General features: G+C 39.1%; 1 protein-coding gene across 1 annotated transcript in view; it reads left to right on the forward strand.

Moving 5' to 3' along the window:
• Positions 1-19,706, forward strand: part of LOC149261666 (agamous-like MADS-box protein MADS2) — a 418,152-nt gene that overhangs the window by 132,855 nt on the left and 265,591 nt on the right. The gene's annotated exons all lie outside the window — the stretch shown is intronic.

Here is a 19,706-nt window from a genome sequence, read left to right on the forward strand (position 1 = left end):
GCATCTATGTATCTATTTTACTTATGCAGTTTTTTGTATTTTCGCTCTGTATTGAAAATTATATGAATGAATGTTTATCTTATGCACAAAAGTGGTAGATCAATACAATTTATACATGTTATGAATGTTGCATGCCCTTCACGATGATATATATGTTCTTTAAGTGAATTGCTATAATTATTTGTTTTGGAAGGGTTAGGGTTCCTGAAAACAGAGCTAAGCCCTAGGAGCCACAAGAGCCTATCAAATAGTTCTCCAGATGCAGAAACCTAGTTTTATGATCCCCCAATACTGCTTCGGGTGAGACTGCAGCTTACGCTACGTTGGTTGTTGTTGAAAGGCCAATAGTTTAGGGTTTTTTGGTTGGCACAGCTAATGTTGAACCTGGGTCAGGCCCCACCAAGCCAATAAATCGTTCCATTGTCGGGACCAGGATCTTGCTAAGGAATGTGTGATAAGCGGTTCCCCACTAAGAAAGTGATTGAAAATTGGGTTAATCGGAAGCTGCACGCGCTTGCAGCTCAAGAGAACATAAATTTGTGCTTATCAAAGGAATAGTTGGTGAATAGATACCTATTTACAAATGAACATGAAATATTCTTCTGCCCTTTCCCTTGTGAATTGCACGAGTGGCTATCCAAATTGGCAGATTGTTAGGGTACGTGGAAGCTTGACGGCCCTATTGTGTGGACCCAAGAACCAGTGAAGCGCTTGAAGGCTACATAAAATAAGATCACACCTGTTGTCAACCACTCGATCAATCATATTTTGGGAGGATTCATCATTGAGTTTGTGATCGATACATTGACCATCTATAGTGAAGCATAGTGTAGTTTCTTCAAAGGACCAAGAGGTAAGTAATTGAAATATTTGAACACCTAGATTAAGATGCTATTGGGCCAAAAGCGTGTTATGCATTTAAATTGATTTTTGGAACTACTCGAGGTAGGAGAGCATTAATAAGGAACAAAGAATCAGGCTCTGAATACACTTTGTTGTTAGGATCATCTCATAGTGATGATGAAGGTAATATTCTAAGAACACCATGAAGCACACTACAGATCGTAAGTCAGGGTATCATAGGGATACCTCAGCCATCCACTCCACCTCCACCTCCACCTCTGGCTCACACACCTACACCTCCCGCTCCACTTCCACTTCCAACCCCATCATTTAACAGGGTGATCACAATGAAGATGCTTGTGTTTAAGGGTGTGGGAATCGAAGACCCTGAACAATTTTGGTTCGTCGTAGATGTTGTATGGAAGGCAAAATAGATCACCGATGAAAACATCAAGAAAGCACAGCACATGAAGAAATCACAACTAGTCACAACATTGTAGTATAGAGCATTGGGTTAGTACATCAAGTTCTACACAGACAAACCCAACGCAACTATGATAGAAACCCAGCAAGCTCTAAAAGTGAGTTCAAGAAACCAAAATTTCAGGCCCAGTTTATAACAGAGATCAAGGAGATTCGGCAGAGGTTAAACAAGTCCACATGGCACATTGATCAAAGATTAAAATGTCAATTTAAATAGGCGAATATGACCATTACAAATATTAAGCATAGAGACTGGTACATTGTTGCGCTCTTACAACATTTGAGATTACCATTGTTGGAGTAGAAAATAGGAACACAAGAAGAAGCAATGGAGATCATTATGAGATTCGAAGCTTCACCAGTGCATAATACAAACATAGGGGTTCAACAGATTCAATCACAACTGGAAAGCTTGAACATGGAGTTGCGTAGCTTGAAGAAGGGAAAGGAATTCCAACTTGAGGTGTGCCCAAAATTTTGGTGTCTAAAGTGTAAAGGCCAGCGTCATGACAAAGACTATTGTATTGTTTATCATAATTACCTTATTGGGGGAGGTCATGTTCCTCTACAACTAGAAATCATCGCTGGACCGAGTGCAAGGGTAGCCCTATGGTGTGCTATCTATCAGATAGTGGAAAAGAAAGTGATCAACAATAGTCATCTCCTAGAGAAGTTCGTGTAAACTCCGCAATAGTTGTTTCATAATTTTTGTAAATTAGTGCGACATGATGAGTGGAACTACCAACAAACTGATGATGGAGTGAACCCATACATATAGAATGCAAACAGAAAACCAGCCTTAGGATAAGGGTGTGGGTGTAGTGCATGAAGGATTCCAAGGCCAAGGAAGAGGAGAAGAACGAGGGGCTAGAAGGGGTCACAAACAAGTCATTTGTTATAATTGTGGAGAAACAGGACATTTTGCTTGCAACTCCCAGAACCCAACGTATCCCTCCTGTCAGTATTTCTGACAATTTGATCATGTTATTGAAGATTGCATCGTACTAATAACCAAGGTGAAGGAGAAGGCTCAAAAAACCTACGCAAAATATTCATATGATGAGACCAGAGCCTCGTGAAGAAGAGCCTAGTATTAATATACTAACACGAAGTGGTATTTCCATAGGAGAAGATAAAGGAAAGCAACTAGAAAATGAAGGATGGGTACGGCAGGCCACTAAGAAGGAGCTTGGATTTGATCTCAATCGGTCTAAGGAAACCTTTATGGAATCCAAAAAGAGATTCATTTAGGCCTCTACCTCTGAAAGTGAGGAGAAGTTTGGTGGAAACAACGAAGCACAGGACATAGATCCTTCGGTATTAGCTACATTTTTTAAGACTTGTATGAACCTGTTACGGGATCAAAATGTGGTAGAAGGGCTCCAGGAGTTAATTGATAACTATACAGGTAAGGTTAAGACTCCTGCAGAACAACGCACTGTACAAAAAGTGGGCAAAAGCAAGAAACAAACAGGTTACAAAATGAGGCTAAATGCACATATTAGAGAATACGAAATGGATCAAGTAATTCTTGATCTAGGATCTGATGCAAATGTGGTACCAAAACAAACTTGGGAAAGAATGGGAATACCTTCGCTGCAGTGGTATCCTATCCAAATACATATTGAAAATCAATAGAAGATCATTCCTATAGGATGTCTGTATGGGGTTATAGTGGATATTGAAGGAGTGAGCACCCTAGCTGACTTTGAAGTGATCAAGATAGTAGACAATAGTAATCCTTACCCTGTGCTATTAGACATTGATTAGGCCTTCAACATGGATGTGATAATTAATCTTAAGAAGCGTAGGATGACATTGGAAAGAAAGGTTCTCAAAATTATTGTTTTGTTGGATCCAAATGAAGGTGCATGATACACATAACAAGTCCACAATTATGAAGAAGAGGATGATTTGGACCAGATATATAAGATCACCGCGTGAGATGAGAACTGGATCAATCCTACAGTGTATGGATGAATTACATGGGATAGAGATAGTTCTTGCACCTCAGATTTCGATGAAGAGCTTGAGCATTGGCAGAAAAGATTACATGAAGTCTCCACACTATACTACAACATGTTGACAAAATCGCTTCGCTGCTTATCCATAGAGGTACAAAATCTACTTAATTATGATGGTTTGGATGATGTTAATTTTTTTTGGGATAATTTTGAAAGGAAGGTTGTAGAAGAACATTGGTTCTAGGCACTAAATCTAGCATTTCATGTTATGCCCCCGCTAGTGGGGTATGCATAATGATAGATTCGGTGACTAGAAGGAATACTGGTGAATGATGAAGTTGAGGTTCAGGTATGATAGAGAAATACATTGGAAAATATGATACGCATGAGAATTTGGTGCGGTGGACAAAAGCTTGGGGAGATGAACGTCAACCTGAATGGGTGCACATAACTTTTCATACTCTGGATACCATTCTGATGAACTGGTATCTGGAAACTGAGATGCGCCATGGGATGACCGAGTGGGATATCCTCAAGCAAAGTTTCCTACTGACCTTCAACTTTGAGGATGGACTTGAATGTATTGACGAAGCACTCCAAGAAATTAAGACTATAATCTTTAGAAAGCTGGAGGAACCTATAGAATGAGTTTAACTAGACTGGAATATGTAGCTGTGCCATGCGCTGGAATGCTATAGCATGATTGCAAAATAAGAAGAGGATGACCCTAGAAATATCAACATTTCGGAGTCTAAGGGACAATGCAAAGTTGAAGCACCCAAAAAAACAACCACTAACATAGTAGAGCCCTTGGAGACTAGATAGGTAAACATTGGATTGGATGTGGAGCCGAAGTCTGCGAAGATAGGTGACTATTAGGGTGAGGATACAGTTGATGAGGTTGTAGAATTTCTGCATGAATACCGAGACTTGTTTCCCACCAAGTTCTCAGATTTGAAAGGGATAATAGGGGAGTTGGGTGTGATGAACATTACTTTGAAGCTAGACATAAAGCCTGTAAAACAACAAACCTATCATTTGAATCCTAAATATAAGGAAAAGATACGCATGGAGTTGGACAAAATGCTAGAAGCTGTGATCATTGAACCGATGGAGGAATCAAGCTGGGTAAGTCCTATCGTAGTCTAGAAAAAGAAGCAACAAGATGAAATCCAAATATGCGTAGATCTAAGGAAGCTCAATGATGCATGCATCCATGACCCACTCCCAACGTCGTTTAGAGATGAAGTCCTGGAGAATGTTGGATGGAAAGAAGCTTACTCGTTCACTAATGGATTTTTTGGGTACCATCAGATCAAGATCACACTAGAGGATCACAGCAAGACCACCTTCGTGATGGAATGGCAATGTTTTCAATACACGGTAATGCCATTTGGATTGAAAAATGCACCTACAATATTCTCACGAGTTGTAATTGCAACTTTTAATGAATTCATCCACAACTTCTTAGAAGTCTACTTTCATGATTGGACTATAATTGGTTTTGTAAAGTGCCACGTTGGAATTCTGCACCTTATGTTGGATAGCCATCACAAACATTAGATCACCCTAAATCTGAAAAAATGCATCTTTTATGTTCCTTACAGAATATTGTTGGGTCATGTGGTTTGCAAGCAGAGATAAATGGTACACACCCCAAAGATAGTCGTCATTGTCAATTTGGAGACCCTGAAGAATGTAATACAATTGCACACGACATTGTGCCATATGGGGTATTATAGAAATTTTATCAAGGTATATGCACGAGTCATAGTGCCAATGGAGAAACTATTGAAAAAGGACGCAACATTTTGTTGGGATGAAGAATATGTCATAACAATGGAGACATTATGAAGGAGAAATTGGTCACTGCGCCCATTCTGGTGTTCTCAGATTAGAAAAGTGAGTTTCATGTTCAAGTGGACGCTTCTTGTATTGCGATATGTGCAGTATTGACCCAACCAGGTGAAGGGGATATTGATCATCCTATAAAGTTTGCGAGTAGGAGATTGTCAAAGGCAGAGAAGAAGTACTCAACTATAGGGTGCGAAGGACTAGAAATGGTGTATGCGTTATAGAAATTTCGGAACTATTTGTTAGGTGCGCACTTCAAGATGTATACAGAGCATTTTTCCCTTATATACCTCGTCAATAAACCTATGCTGGGGGGAAGATCTTGAGATGGTTGTTTCTCTTTCAGGAGTATTATTTTGAGTTGATTGTGAAGCCCGAATGATTAAATGTTGGTCCTGATAATATCTCCCATGATGAGAATGGTGATGAGCCTACTATTTTGGAAGAAGGGTTGTCTAATGCACAACTCCTTGTTGTTTGTGTTGCATATGATCACTTTGGTGACATAATCTAGTTTTTAACAATTGGCACAACCCCAGAGGGATATTGTACACAAAAGAAGAAGGAGTTGCTAGTTCGGGCGACTAATTTTTCTATGATTGGTAGACACCTATATAAAATGGGCTTCGATGAGGTATTGCACCGATATGTCCTAGAGTTTGAATGGGTAAGCATCCTCATAGAAGCAAATGGAGGAGTAGCAAGAGGCCATTATGTAGGAAGAGTGACTACGCAGAAGATCCTACGTGCAGGAATTTTGTGGCCAACGATGCAAAATGATTCAAAAGAATATTGTAGGGTGTTTGATGCTTTCCAAAGGATAGGGAAACCATCATGGATGGATGAGTTTCCCCTAAATATATAGATAAATTTGTAGGTGTTTGATAAGTGGGCGATTGATTGTGTGTGTCTAATCAAGCCATCAGGGAAAAAGACTAGAGCGTGATATATCATCACAACAACTAAATACTTGACATGATGGATGGAGGATCAACCAATAAAGGAATATAGCGCAGCTACCACTGTGAAGTTTATTTTTGATTTTATCTTGTCTCAGTTTCATTGTGCAAAGATATTAATTAGTGATAGGGGCACACACTTCTTAAATGAGACAATTGCTGCGATGCTCAAAGAAATCCAGGTTTATCATTAAAAGAGTATGCCCCACCACCCTCAAACTAATGTTATAGTAGAATATTTCAAAAATTTCTTGGAGATTACTTTAATGAATGTTTACAATGCAAAGAAAAATGACAGTCATGTGCACATACCAATAGTCTTATGGGCGTATAGAACCACTTGTAAAAAGTTGACTGGCCAAACCCCTTTTAGATTGGTCTATGGGTAGGAAGCTATGATGCCCATCAATTATATTGTGTTATGTCTGTGGATTGCAGCACTGACCCATACAGATGATCATGATACTATGGATGAGCATCTTGCGTAGCTAATGGAATTGGAAGAAGATTGGTTTTTAGTAGGCTTTCACTAATAGGTACAAAAGGAGCATGAAAAGGCATGGCATGCTCGACATATAAAACATCGCACCTTTCAGGTTAATGATTTGGCCTTATTATATGACAGCAAATTTATGAAATTTCCTTACAAGTTTGATATGCATTGGCTTGGACCCTATGTAGTAAAGGAAATTACAGATGGTGGCATAGTTCAGCTCGTGAAGTTGAATGTAGAATTGTTTCCAGGCAGAGTCAATGGAAGTTGATTGAAGTTGTAAAAGGGTGTTTTGAAAATAGCTCAGAAAAATATAGAAAGTATAGATCAATGCCTTAGAAATAAGCCTCTTCGATGGGGCAACCTCCTTTACATTACACAAATGAACAATTCTTGTATGATACAAATGATAAGACCTCCTTTCTATATATAGGAATCTAAGGAGTCATAATATAATTAGAGCCGACATAACAATAATAATGTAAGGGCACAATAATAACAATAGTGGGCTTCTACGAGGTATAATAATAACAATATGGGGACTACATGGGCACAACAATATAAAAAGGGGGTTGTACTTAATAACAATAAGGGGCTACACTAGTAGAATAGGGACCTAACATGCCCCTCTACTTCAAAAAGTGTTGTCCTCAACACTTGAGTAGTTCTTGATGCTTTGGTATAAAATTATTGTCCTCCCATGTGGAATCTTCAATGGATAAGTTCTTCCACTTGATGAGATACTCTGAAACTGATCAATTTCGTAGATATTAGGTTCATGTTTATGTGATTGCTCTAGGTTGCAATATGATTTTTCCTTCCTCATCAAGTTCTAGCAATATTGTTTGAGCTGGGATCTTCTGCAACTTTTGAATGAGTAGGCACACTTCTTCATCCTTATTCCATTCATCCCTTTCTTCATTTATCCAATCTGCTTGGATAATAGAAATAACACAAAACAATGCTTTCACATCCTCATCCTTTCTTGAGAGTGCATCTACAACAACATTTTTCTTCCTTTTTTTGTAGATGATTTCAAAGTCACAACCCAACATATTTGTGACCCATTTTTTCTATTCTTCTAAAGATAATCTTTGTTCTAAAAATTATTTAAGACTATCATGATCCATTTTTACCTTGAGGTGTCTTCCCATTAGGTAAGGTCACCATTTCTTAAGTGCATTTAGTATTTGCAACATTTCCTTCTCATAAATAGCTTGCTTGAGATGTAGATGTAAAAATACCCAATCGACTACATCAAAACTTCTTTCACTGCGATGTTGATCTGCCTGTTGTTTCATTTGATTCTGCACCAAAGTGGTGTTATCCTTTAAAAGTTGGAGAACTTGTTGTTGATGTTCGATGTGATCTCTCACTACTTGAATATTTTTCTTCTTGATAAGTCCTTCTATCTTGAGAGTTTGAGGAGTCGTAATTTCTTCCAATGCATTACAAGATATGGTTGGATTCATTTCTTGATGCTTGATGTGATCTTTCACTTCTTGAACCTTTTTCTTCTTGATATGTCCTTCTATATTGATAGTTTGAGGAGTGGTAATTCTTGCCAATGAATTACAAGATATGGTCGGATTCATTTCTTCTTTCTCAATGTGATATTTCGCTTCTTGAACCCTTTTTTTCTTGATATGTCCTTCTATATTGATAGTTTGAGGAGTGGTAATTCTTGCCAATGCATTACAAGATATGGTCCGATTCATTTCCTCTTTCTCAATGTGATCTTTCACTTCTTGAACCTTTTTCTTCTTGATATGTCCTTCTATCTTGAGAGTTTGATGAGTGGTAATTCTTTCCAATGCTTTACAATATATGGTCAGATTCATTTGTTCTTTCTCTAGGGTTGGTTCCTAGTGTATATCCTCTTCTTTTGATGTTTCTTGACCCTTTTCTTCCTCCTCTTCACAATCTATGTAAAATCATTTCTTCTCAGCACACTTATGACCTTTAATGTATATGTTATCACGATTGTAACAAAGCCCTTTTTCTCTTTTTTCTTCCAATTCAGGTCATGTCAACCTTGTAGGTTATGGAAGGATAGGAGAAACAACACTTCCATCTTTATAGTTGTGAGGGGTAGACTTCCTTGTTGCCATAATTTTTCTTTCCACTTTTCTTGCCAACCTAAATGCCTTCTCCAATGAATCAGGTTCCCAAAGATGAACCTCATGTTGAATGTTATCCTTTAAAGTCCCTATGGAGACATCAATCCTCTACTTCTCTAGAATATCATTTTCCCTTATATTCAATTTTTGAAAGTCATCAATGTGCTTTACCATTGAACACTTTTGTTTGAGATTTATCAATTGGCTAAAGAAGGTGTTGTTGTTTGTATCCTCATAATGTGCTATCATTTCCTCTGTGAAAATTGACCACGTAACAAGTGGTTTACGAGAACAAAGCCCTTTATACCATAAAAATTGATCCAGTTCTAAATATGAAGATGCAATATGTACCTTTTGTAATAGTTTTACCTCATGTAGACCAAAATATTTGTCCATCTGCAGTATCCAGTTTACTAGATCCTTGCCATCAAACTTCCTCATATTTCTTTTTCTTGATTTTAGGAGCTCAATCTTGAAACGAATGTAACTCTGTAGTTTTAGATCTCCAAGTTCTGAAATTACGTCTTGCAGTAGCCCTCTGTGTTCTCTTTCTAACCCCACAAGTCTGATCAAGATTGGATTCTGCAAGGAAGAGTTATGTTAAATATCCTACGATGCCCTGATTATAGACTGGTTCAGTAGAGCACAATTGTAAAAAGTGCCACGTCTCACTGTTTCAACCTTAGGATATGAAAAATATACACAGAAAACTACAGTTCGTCCTATTTCTGTAACTTCTTACAAAATTTCAATATGATACTTAGAGAGAACGTTACGACGCGTTTCACAAGGTCACCTGTTTGGAATGTAGTTCGAAGTCTCCAAAAACCCTAACTTCCTTAGATGATAACTCCCAAAATATAGCGAGACAAGATCTAACATTCAGACCCAAGCTTCACCAAGATTTCAGTTCAAATGGGGTTTAATTTTAGAGTTTGAACCTTTGTAGAAAAAGATTATAGTGAAAATTCCATGATGACATGTTTGCGAAGAATTTATGGAGCTTGAAAAGAACCTAAATTCCTCAGACCATATCTCTGAAAATATAGTGCGACAAATCTACAATTCAGAACCGAAGTTCAAACCAATTTCTTCTGAAATGGGTTTTGTTTTTAGCTTCTGAAACTTCGTAGTGAAATTTTTTTAGCAAAAATACCACGATGACCTATTTGGAGCACCGAAATGCTAGAATCCAAAGCTCTAATACCAAATTTTATAAAACTAGCTCACAAAAAGATAGAAAAGATAAATCAACGCCTTAGAAATAACAAGGGGGAAACCTCCTTGATATTACACAAATGAACAATTCTTGGATGATACAAATGACGAGACCTCCTTTCTATATATAGGAGTTTAAGGGGTCATAATATAATCGGAGCCGACATAACAATAATAATGTAAGGGCGCAATAATAACAATAGAGGGCTTCTATGGGGTATAATAATAACAATATGGGGACTACATGGGTACAATAATATAATAATAGGGTTGTACTTAATAACAATAAGGGGCTACACTAGTAGTATATAGACCTAACAAAGGGTGATCCTGCCCCTATGCAATGACTATATGATGGCAATATAGTCTTTGTACTCCTAGCAGCTGCAAGGAAGTATGGGACTATAAACTACACTACCCAAAAATGGGAAAGACGAAGTAAGAGGGTCACGCGATGGAGGAAATTTGAGGATCTATGCCATAAAGGTTGGTGCCACATAGCCTGGTCAAAAAGTAGTCGCTGGACTCACTATAGATGATTGGATGGAAAACATTCCGTTAGGAGGAGCGAGGAGGGTGCATTTATGGGGCAAATGTTTGAAAATTTGCCACCAAAGATGCATTTATGGTAGATATTTGGAGGGAATGGTTGGATTCAAATTTCAATTCACGTATAAATATGACATGTCGCGCCACATTAGAACACTTTGCATCCCGAGAATCAATTTTAATCTTTTTTGCCTTATGTTGCACCATGAGCTAAACTATATGTCTGAACCAAATTCTGAAGAACTATTCTCAAGACTGGAATTGGCTAACGTCCCTAGATATTTCCATAAGGTATTTATAGCAAACATGACTGCAACTCCCCAAGCAACAGAAGTAGCGCCCTCTGATGCAACACCCTCAGTTGAAGCAATGCCCTCTTTTCCTACGGGATTTCCCACAACGACACGTAGGTCTCCTAAACCTAAGCTCTCTGCAACTGACAAGAAATGGAAGAAACCATAGAAAGTTCCACTGAGGGAATTGCTCCAAAAAATCCCCATGGAAATCCACTAGAAGGGGAAGATTGACAGACTGCAACAGCCAAATGAGGCCCTTGATTTGGATGAGGAAGAACTGTGTGGATGCATTGAGGAGATGGATGCTATGGAGGATGAGCCTATAACTCGGTTCCCAAAGTACATCCCACTATGAAAGGGCACAACCAAGGTTCTTAAGGACCCCGACAATGCCCAATTTATGGTCTTGGCACCACTGCTGCTGAAGAAGGTGGTGTTTGAGGGTGCATTGTTGAGTCGCATTACGTCACCCAAGCTAGAGGATTGGGATTTGGGAGATCACGAGAAGTTCCCTCAGCTTGCGTCGAACAAATATTTGTCAAAAATTTATTATGAGGAAACCGAGGTTCGCGATTGGAGCCGATGAAGTGGGTCTTGGGCATTGAGAAAGTAAGCCTCCTCAACATGTTCTGGGTGCCACACTTTGATTGCAACATCATGAACACTGTATGTATTCAGTAGTTACTCATCTTGGTGCACAATGGTTGTCTCTTGCTAGGAGAACCCATCCCAATTATCGATATGATGATCAACGAGATCTCCTTACTACACTATCAAGGTGTGGATTCAGTAGAAGCATTTGGAGGGAAAACAAAGGAGAAGCAACTCAGAGATCATATGAATATTGACTTTGGGTTGGTTAAAAAGTTGCGCAGATATTCCATTTGCTCCATTTCATATCCCGCGGTGGAGTTTTCCATGCAGATATTGGCATGCAAGATTATGTGGAAGTGCCACGCAGACGAGGTTTCGACACTTGTGATCTCCTCAGCTGTGAAACGTGCTGAAGGAGTCCAATATAAGTTGGATTAGTACCTGTGCAAGGAGTTCTTGGAAAATTGTCGAGAGGCCCAAGATGAGGGCAAGGCATTTCATTATGCCTGGTTGTTACTTTTGATAGTATTAGTAGCATAGAGGATGCCGGAGGACAACCAGTTTCCTCCTCAAGAATTAGACCTTCTAGAAGTAGCGAAGTTCTCTTCGCTCTTGGCAACAAAAGACACAGTGCGTGTCATAAAGACCAAGGTGTTTTGGGTACTAGTGCAGAGGGATCTACGCATGGTGATTAGCCAAAGGCCAAGGCTGTTGCCTACCTATCATGATCAACTTGATCCCTATGCCAACTTCAAGGCTAACTTCCATAATCTATATATCTGTGTGTGACGAGATCCGAAGAAGATATGACATATGTTGCCTTATGTTGTTGGTGAGGCGGATGCTCAAGAAATTATCAGTAAATGGCCAGGGGAGTGGCTTTACCCATTAGATCCAAGTCCAAGAACGAGAAAGGCAGAAGAAGGTACCACTGCGCAGACCTCAATAGTAGAAGCATAGAAGGAGGCCCAGCAGGCTGTAGCTCAGGAGTGAGTTGTGCAAAAGAAGGAAGTTGTTGCTAATGCAGCTGCTGAAAAAGAGCCAGTGGCCTAGGAAATCAAGATTGTGCTAGAAGTGTTTAAATCATAGCACACCCAGGAATAGGAAGGGTCATATGTAGAAAGGGGTAGGGGTGCAGAGTAGGGAACCCCCTTTGTGATCATGAAAAGAATGAAGCAAACAACCTCAGGACCATAGAAGAAGAAGAAGTGGACAATATTCTCCCATGTAGATCTGTTAGTCCTCACTGAAGGGTACTTAGAGGAAATAGGCGATAATGTTCAGGACACTACAACTGAACTATGGACCTAGTTTGAGTAGCAGTACTAGTAGGCACTACGAAGTGTGAAAAACGAGATGCATGATCTCTAGATCCAAACAAGCTGATTGCAAGCGAGCATAGGTCAAGCGAATGGGATTTAGGTGATCCTGCATCAAACAAGCGTGACATTATTGCACACGAATCAAACTTTGGATCTACGTGTGATTTAGTTTTCAGAGGGGGCCCTGCGTGCCCACTCAAAAGAGGAAGACACCTAGATTTCACAGATCAAGGATCTGACCATCAACCTCGCAGCACTCCCTATCCAAACCCTCCATGAGTTTCACCAAGGAGTATGGGACGAGATGACGTTCATAAAGCAGTGCGCGCTATTGGTAATTAATGATGTCAAAACAAATAACGTGCAGATCTTTGAAGAAAAGGCATAGGCAGAGAAGGAAAGGGAAGAAATTGCTACATGCAGCTAACTCATAGAAGCAGTGATTACACGGGCATGTAATGCGCAACCTAAACTTAATATTGCAGCTAATGCAGAGTCCACAAAAAAGATCCAGAAGATGGTTGCGTCGGTCAGGGAGTCCAAATATGAAATCGGTCGAGTCTAATTTGAGTTAAAACTACAAATTTCAGAGCTACAATTGAAAGCTACAACTGACAACTCCACTAGATGTTCGAGAGCAATGTGGAGCTGCTATAAAGGAATGAATGGCCACACTAGATGAAGTAGTCAAGGCCTGCACATAATTTTTTGAGCAGGAAATGGAACTATTGATGTCTCTGTAGGAGGAACCCACTCTATAGAAGATTGGCACCAACCCTAGAGAAAAATAACAACAATTTGATGAGATCAGGTTGACTGCACACACTTTGGCACTAGTAGATTGGTTTGCAAGGTTACAAAAAGGGAAGCAACTTCAGACTGAAATTGAAGAGTTACATTGGAAAGAATCCATTCTTATGGCTAGAACACAACCTTGGACAGAGGAGGCCAACCAACTCACTATCAGTGAAAAGCAAGCTAAAGGATATACATCATACTCAAAGAACAATGGGCCTCGTAGTGGAAGGCCCCACTACAGAGAAATTAGTTGAAGAAGTGCAGCAGGAAGCTACACAGGGAACAATTGGTCTGCATGTCCTGAAGTTGGAGTTTTGCAAAATCAAAGAAAATATTGAAGCACCAGCTGAGTGACTCGAGGATGAGTCACCAAATTGTGCCGGGGTCTTGTTGGGATGGGGTCCTTGTGGTTAAATTTTGTTATTCTGTTTTGTAAAGATGTAAAGTCTCTCTGATTTGTGGAAGCAGAGCACGAAGATAGTAAGAGTCAAAGGGACTTTGGTCCCTTATGTGGTTAGGTGTTAGGAAGGCTTTGATACCTTCCCATGCTTCGTGGACCATGGTATTGTAAATGAAAAGACTATAAATAGAAGAGTCATAGCGAGTCTAGAAGGTCATCGATTGATAGAATATCATTATTGGACAAATAAGCTAAGGTAGGAAAGGTATGTTTCATGTACTTAGGCAAAGGAGAAGGCTCCTCTAGCTGAGTGCCCAAGCCCCTACAGATGAGTGCATAGGAGAAAAAAAATTGTACTTGAATGAATACATCTAATAAAGACCATTTTGATCCAATATTTGTGCATTTGCGTATCTATTTTACTTCTGCGGTTTTCTGTATTTTTGCTCTGTATTGCAAATTATATAAATGAATGCTTATCTTATGCGCAGAGGTAGTAGATCAGTAAAATTTATACATGTTATGAATGTTGCATGACCTTCATGAAGGTATAGATGATGTTTAAGTCAATTACTATAATTATCTATTTTGGAAGGGTTAGGGTTTGCGAAGATAGAGCTAAGCCCTAGGAGCTGCAAGAACCTATCACATAGGCCCTTGAATGTAGAAGCATGGTTCTCTCATTCCCCAATACTACTTTGGGTGAGACTACAACCTTTGCTACAGGGTTGTTGCTGAAAGGGCCAATAATTTAGGGTTTTTTTGGTTGACATAGTTAACGTTGAACCTGGCCCTGGCCCCATCATGCCAACAAGCACGTTGGCGAGGTTTTTCCTTTTTGAAAGAGTTGAGTTGGGGAACATGTGGAATGAAGATTAAAAGACTTTTCTACTATAATGTGGATAATTTCCAATCAAAAGGATTATGTTAGGAGTCTAAGGCCAGTGGGACCCATACCCGCAAAGTGTAGAATCTTGTAACCCTTTTCAAATTGAATGTTAATCGAGCGCCCGTGATCCAATGTTGTGGGAATGAGAAAGGTAGGAAGGTCAGGATCGTGAAATATTGAAAGCATTAGGGTACTTGTACTTTGTGGAGCCCATAACTAGGAAGGTGGTTTTCAATCCTTTCCCGTTAAAGGGAAAAATGAAACCTGAAAAGGATTTTATAAAGGGAGAAAGCCTTTGGCAGCGAGAAGAGATGGTGGGACAAGGTCAGAATACCTAGAGTCCCGTGAGTATGTAAGTGTTTACAATTACAATTTAATAAAGCTACATGTATGCATGGTTATGGGATAACAACTATTTTACAACGCATCATTATAGCACTTGATTCCAACGAGTGTGACTAGAACAACAAGCAAAGGAGCTTGGCTTCGCTGGCTACATGGAAAGGATCTTAACTCTAATTTTTTATAAAAAGGATTCATTACCCTGGAAGAGAGTTTGAATAGGGACTAGGACTATGGGTTAGTAGCATCAAATTTTTGGGCTTGCACAAGGTGGTATCAGAGCTATAATGCTTTAAAGTTTTAGAAGAGAAGTGGAAGTGGAGCTACTACCATTCCATAAGGCAGAGTTGGATTTGATTGAGGTAATTTGTTTTCTTTCCAATTTGAATTTATGATTAAGAATGAAGTGTTGTGAATATAGGGATGATGTCTAATTTTTGAAGGAGTAGGCAATTCAAGTAGAACCTAAGAAAAGAAAAGTTCCGAGAATAGATGAGCAAGAGAAACAAGTTCAAAAAATTGATTGAATAAGATCTTGGCACAAGTACGAATTTTTTATGATGTTTGTTTGCAGATAGCAGACCAAGGAGAGGTAGAAATTTTATGGAGGATTATGAAAGAACCCAATATCAGGATGGATTTTTGAAGAGAATATGAGGACAAGATATGTTCTCAATGACAAAGTGAGGAGAGGAAAGTGAAACAAGCTAACAACTTTTGAAGCTAAAAAATAGGTGTGCTCTAGATGAGGAGGTTCTACTACAAGGAAAGAAGGAGAAAAATAAGAGAGGACAACTTCCAACACATCGGAGTTGTGTAGAAGTTGTTTCAGGAATTTCCTTAGTGATTGTGGGTGGAATTTTCCAAAAACAAAGATAGAGATTGAGGAAGAAAGGGAGGAGGTTTGTTGCAACTCGCAAGAAGTGGACAAGGAGTGTTCACAAAAGAAGAAGAAGAAGGAATGGCTACTAATAGTCAAGTTTAGGGTTTGAGGAGAAGTAAGAGTCAAATAAAGGAACATTTCAATACCGCTGGCAGAAGGAGGATGAGTGATGACGAATTTGACAGAGATGATTGAGTCAAAGGAAGAATCCAATCTTTTGAAACAGAAGAGACCAGGGATATGGATGGAATATAAGGAAGAAGAAGGTAAGATGGCCTCCATTACAGAGGAATTGAAGAAAAGGATGTGTGGTATATTGAAGGAACAACTCAAAGAAGATGACTATGAAATGGAAGTTATTTTTGAACCTCAGTAAGAATAAATCCTTAGCGAAAGTTAGGATGAGGAAAAGGCTAAAAAGAAACCTTTTGAGGATCAACATATGGTGAGAGAGAGAAAAACTGAGGCTAGAGAGCTTGTTGTTTTTACTAATAATTGGTTTATGAATGTAGGAATTGCTGTAGATGATGGACGAAACATTGGAATTGTTCAATGCAAGAATGAGAAATAGTCATTGAGTAGTGTTGTAGAGAAGGAAGTAACAACGAAATTGTCTTGTAAAGGAAATACAGGTAAGTATTGTAAGCAGTGGAAAAGTACATTCATGAAACAAGAACCTGAGGAAAAAATATTTTTATTTTTCGATGATATGGCTTAAATGGAAGAATTTATGTTTTCTAATGACATTCATGAGGATGGTGAAGCTTTGGTCAAGAATAAAGAGGAATAAGTTGTTGTGAGAGAAGAGGCAGATGAGAACTTGATGAATTGTTTCATGATTCCAGCAATGTATAAGGAGGAGACATTGGAGACATCTGTAGAGACTCTTAAGTCTCATATTTTTGAAACCAATGGATGGTTTATGTCTACACGAAATGAGGAATGCAAGGATAAACATGCTTACAGATATTCCATACCAAAGGAGGAACTATCAATAGAATGATGTGCAGGTACAAACAATGGAAGTTGTCAAGTGGATATGCAGGGAACGATAAGCTTAATTATAGAGAATTCAGTACAATAAGCATAAGGAACTTTTGAAGAAGCTATGAATGACTACAAAGGAGTAAGCATGGCACTAGTAAAAGAGGAACAAAATCTAGAAGAATGGAGAAAAACTATGGAGGAAAGCTTGCATAAAGGTATGTGTCATTTGTGGAAAATTTTCCATTTAAACAAGACGCAGGATATAAAGTCATTTGAGTAGGTGAGAACTTGAAGTTACAACTCAAAAGAATGCAATGGAGGACATATAGTTTTTCCAAGAAATAACAAAAAGAGTTGGAGATGAAAATAGTTGTATAGATTCTTGTGGGGGTGAGAAATCAACAAACTATAACAACAAATTTTAGCATGAAGGCTACAAGGATTGACAGAACATTTACCAACGAGAGGAAAATATGGACATAGAGATTGGTGAATTGTGGATGTTGATGAGGAAGACATCCAGGAGGTAGAAAAGAGGTCGCAAAAAGAGGAAGATGAACTATGGGAAGGTACAATTAACCAAAGAAATTTGCATTAGAAAAAACAATGGGCAGCTCCAACATAATGTCTAAAAACTATGAAGAAATAAGGAGACAATAATGGGACACCAACAACATTGCATAGTTGTTTCTTACTGCAAACCAAAGGTTGGGATCTAGGAGGATTTCATCCAGATATAAACGCACATGGTCAAGAGACCATGATTGTTTTTCACCTTGGAGCTATGGTGCAAGAGCATCCCACTTCCATGTCAACACGTATTTTGATTAGAATAGGAATATTTTCATTTACTATGGGAGTTGGTTCCCTAATTGAGTGAAATTATTTAATTTAATGTGTTTTCCTATTTTTTACGGGATAAAAGTACATAAATGATTTAAAGTGAGGATTGATGCAACCCAATCTCCTTTGAATGAGATATATCGTTATTATTTTGGAGAGTTAGAGAGATTTAGGAGTTAGTTGGAATTTTAAAGGATTTGAGGATCTAGAGAGGCTGGATTTAGAGATTGTTGAAGGAATTCAGGATCTCAACTAACTCTGGTTCATAATTACCTTTTTCTATATAACTTGTAGAAAAATTGTTCATCATAGGGAGGAATAGGAAGAGATCTGAGAGATAGGGGAGAGGCATGAGGGCCAAGAGAGGCCATAAGGCTAGAGACACTCAAATTGATGTATTTCAGACCAAGGGTCTTTTTTAATTCTGTATATATAATGCAAAACATGTTGTTTTGAGTGTATTCCAAGGATGAATATCTTATCATTCTTAATGCCAAACATTTATTTATATATGTATGGACAATATTGGTGGTTGTAGGAAATAAACATGTTAGAGTCCCACCCTAACCCCCTTATTTATGTCTTGGGATCACGTCATAGTCAAGAGTCAATAAAGCCCATATTAATATTTGTAAGTGGTTAACCCGCAATTAATGACGGGACCACAGTTAGTTGCAAATGGGCGGAAGTATTAGATAGATGGTAAATAGGCGGTAGTATTAGAAAGATGGTATTAATAAAACCCACGATATTGGCTCGTGGTATTGCATGTATGAGTCATATATAAAGGATAGAGACTCCCTGCGAGGAGCATTGTGTCTTGTTTTGTAATCGAGCTCTGCTCTATTGGAGGTTGCCCCCTCGAAGAGGCCTGTGAACATTTCTCTCTGAATAATAAAATCATTGCTATTCTGTGTTCTGGGTATATTTTCTTCGCATATTTTGTGTTCTCGGTATCTTTTCTTCGCTTGGGTATTGCTTTGCAGGTTAAGAGCATAACAAGTGGTATCAGAGCGCTTTCCAGGGCTCGGTGGCATCTCCAAATTTTAGCAAAATTTTTTTAGGCTAGAGACGTGTTCCGGTGTCTTTAAACCACGGGATCTGTCGTTAAGCGCATAAACCTGCGGATTTGGGGACGCATGCATGCAGGAAATACAAGAGGTGGTCATGTCTGTTGGACTCCCTTGTAACCCCTGTGGGTACCCCTTCGAGTAGTAGCGCATTAGACAGAACCGCGCACGGACTGTCTTCCACGTACCCTCTGGGTATATAGGAAGCCCCCTAGCTCCCTTGAAACCTCGCCATAGATAAACCTTCGGCCGTCTTGTTGCTACAGTACACCGAGAACAGCACTCGGAGAGATTACTCGCCCGTACGATAGGGTAGTCAGGTTGTACGGCTAAGGGTACGGTCGATCCTCCTTAGTTAGAGCCCTGAAACATTGGGCTGAGTACTACTGTCAGACCCTTATGTATATTGTGATCTGTAGCACCTGACACTCCCCAAGACCATAGTTCCCTTTCTATCGTGGGATCACACATCATCTATTCCAGATCAGCAGCAGTAGTTGTTCCACCATTCAGATCTCTCAGACCCACCAGATCGGATATTCCAGATCAGCAGCAGCAGTTCAGATCTCTCAGATCCACCAGATCGGATATTCCAGATCAGCAGCAGCAGTTGTTCCACCATTCAGATATCTCAGATCCACCAAATCAGAGTAGTTGTGAAGGGTTCCTGTACCTGGATATGATTTTCGCAGGACTTTTGGCGGCATTGACAGTTTGAGGATTTGGCCACTGCAGTATTGATCAGGAAGGAGTAAAACTCCGTTAGGAGTTTTCCAAAAAAAAAAAAAAAGTCTGAGAT

This window comes from Pinus tabuliformis, chromosome 6 (assembly GCF_031772625.1).
Source record: "Pinus tabuliformis cultivar Carrire ecotype Pingquan chromosome 6, CPIR1, whole genome shotgun sequence".
NCBI classification, from domain to species: domain Eukaryota; kingdom Viridiplantae; phylum Streptophyta; class Pinopsida; order Pinales; family Pinaceae; genus Pinus; species Pinus tabuliformis.